The sequence below is a fragment of the Pygocentrus nattereri genome, chromosome 23 (assembly GCF_015220715.1).
Source record: "Pygocentrus nattereri isolate fPygNat1 chromosome 23, fPygNat1.pri, whole genome shotgun sequence".
Taxonomy (NCBI): Eukaryota; Metazoa; Chordata; class Actinopteri; order Characiformes; family Serrasalmidae; genus Pygocentrus; species Pygocentrus nattereri.
In genome coordinates, this window is record NC_051233.1 from 32,866,376 (window position 1) to 32,868,727 (window position 2,352).

The window sequence follows — 2,352 nt, forward strand, 5'->3', positions numbered from 1 at the left end:
CCTGCTCAAATTCTTAGCATGTTCTCATTTCCCATATATAGATTAAATACCTTCTAGTTATGTGTTTCCTGGTTTCTGCCCTGAACTTCAGGACAAGAAAAAGGCTTATTTTCAGCATGCTGCTTCAAAATTGTATATTCACTTCAAGTGTCTAGAAAAAAAGAATAAGAGTTTATTTTTGATCCTGTATAGCCTGTCACAAAATGTTGATGATTTTGGGGGATCATGAATAACTGGATAGTTTTTATTTTATCAAATATTTTCCTTCTTATTTCCCCACATTCACTATTGAGTAATTTTGGCAGAGTCGAGGCTGTAGTAATCACTTGTATTGTTATAATCATGTGATTAAAAAGTTTTTCTTCATTTTTTCTATTACAGATTTGTTGGATCCAAACCACAGTTTAAAATCACTCATTCATTATCCAAGCTGCATATCATCCTGGATCATGGAGCGTCTCAGCACTCATTGGTCAGACAAGTCACCAGCCACACATTCACAAATGCACTCACAGTTTAATATTTCCAACTGGTCTGACTGCATACAGGCTTGTACTGAAAGTCTGTATAATAAACTTGGCCCAGTGTTTTATCAAAATGGAAAAATTACTGAATGTATTCTTAAAGGCCTACTATTAGCTAATGAAACACCTTGCCACATAGAAATCAGAAACTATGAAAATAAAATAACCACAGGTTGTGGATGTTTCTATGGAAATGGTCATGTTCTGACTGCCTTGCATGTTCTTGAAGACCAATACGACTCTGAAATACATGTTATCTTCCCAATTTCAGACGGTTTTCTGGTCTACAAAGCTGAGTTTAAAAAACATTGCAACACTTACCCAGACAGAGATCAGGCCTTTCTCAAACTACTTGGAAATACTAGTCCTCTGGGTGATGGTCTACAAAACCAGATTGGTAAACATAATGAAAATGACTACATATATGTTCTTACATTAACAGATTCGGGCCATTCCCAAAAGCAGGAATGCAAAGTCCTTTGCCCGAATCCACATATGAAGTCCCAAATGTTTTCTTCTGAATTTATAGTGTCAGCAGCAGGCAGACCTGGCGACAGCGGCTCACCTGTATTCTGTAACGGGAAGTGGGTGGGCATATATAGAGGCATCTTCTTTAATGATAAACAAAAGTATGGCCGCTGTTCAGAAATTGATCCTAAGATAAACCCCTGGGCCTCTTCAACAATAAGTGATTCCTAATTTCCCATAACTTGTCCTCTCAATTTTGAGGAGGAGTGGCTCTACTCTGAGCTCCTCCCAGATGGCCAAACTCTACACCATATCAAGAAGAGAGTAGCCCGCCACCCTGTGAAGAAAGCTGATTTCATCTGCTTGTATCTATGATCTCATTTTGTCAAGCCTTACTCAAAGCTCATGAGCATATGTGTGGGCTGGGATGTGGACCAACTGGTAAACAGAGTGTGTTGTCTAATGGCTCCCTCTTCACCACAACATTACTGCTGCTGTCTGTCCCAAGGTGTGACCGATCTCATGATCCCTCTTCCCATCTCGTGAACATGACCCCGATGCCAATCCCCAAACTATGCTACCAGATATGGCGGTGCAGCGTATGACTGGGCATTGATCCTTCAAGACCAAGATGGCACCGTCTTTATTGATTGGACATTGCTCCATGTTGCAAAAGTTGGTGTTTCTCCACATCATTCACACTCACCACCATAGTTGCACTCTATCATGAACAAGCACATGTTGTCTAATTTGCAGAAAATGTTTACTGTTTTGTGAGGAGATGGGTGCATTTCCCCACTCCTATGATGCTATTGTAATGCTGAAAAGTGTTTTATCTATTAAATATGACATATTTCCATTTGAATTTTGTTGACTCTTTGCCTCCACTTTTAATATCTGAAATATCACCATGCACCATCATGAATGGGTGTTTTTAATCCATTTGAAAATTTTTATTTCAGTCATCATAAATTCAAAATTAGGTGGTAGTAACATAACCCAACAAGGTACACTTCACTAACTTTATTTGGGCTGGAGAAACTCACTGACACTATTAAAGCCCCCCACCTGGACTGCACGAAGAACCACACAAAGAAATGAGGGTGGAAATAAGTACGTTTGACTGGGAGCAGAAAATTAGAGATTAAAAGTATAGTTTTGCCTAATGTTTAACCATTAGACTCAGCTGAGAGGATTACAAGTCTTTAAGATAATAATCATATCATCTTTTTTCTCACAACATATTACGAAGAATGGAAGGTAGAGAATTCCAGAGTTTGGGGGCAGCAGCACTGAAAGATCTGCCACCCATAATAGAAAGTCGAGTTGAGGGAATTGCGAGGAGTCCAGAATTAGAAGA

General features: G+C 39.1%; 1 long non-coding RNA gene across 1 annotated transcript; it reads left to right on the plus strand.

Moving 5' to 3' along the window:
* Positions 1-371: 371 nt before the first annotated feature.
* LOC119262287 lies at positions 372-1,857 on the plus strand. The gene is made up of 2 exons (XR_005129520.1): positions 372-472; positions 1,501-1,857. It is a non-coding gene; the product is annotated as an uncharacterized LOC119262287 (long non-coding RNA).
* The last annotated feature ends 495 nt before the right edge of the window (positions 1,858-2,352 follow it).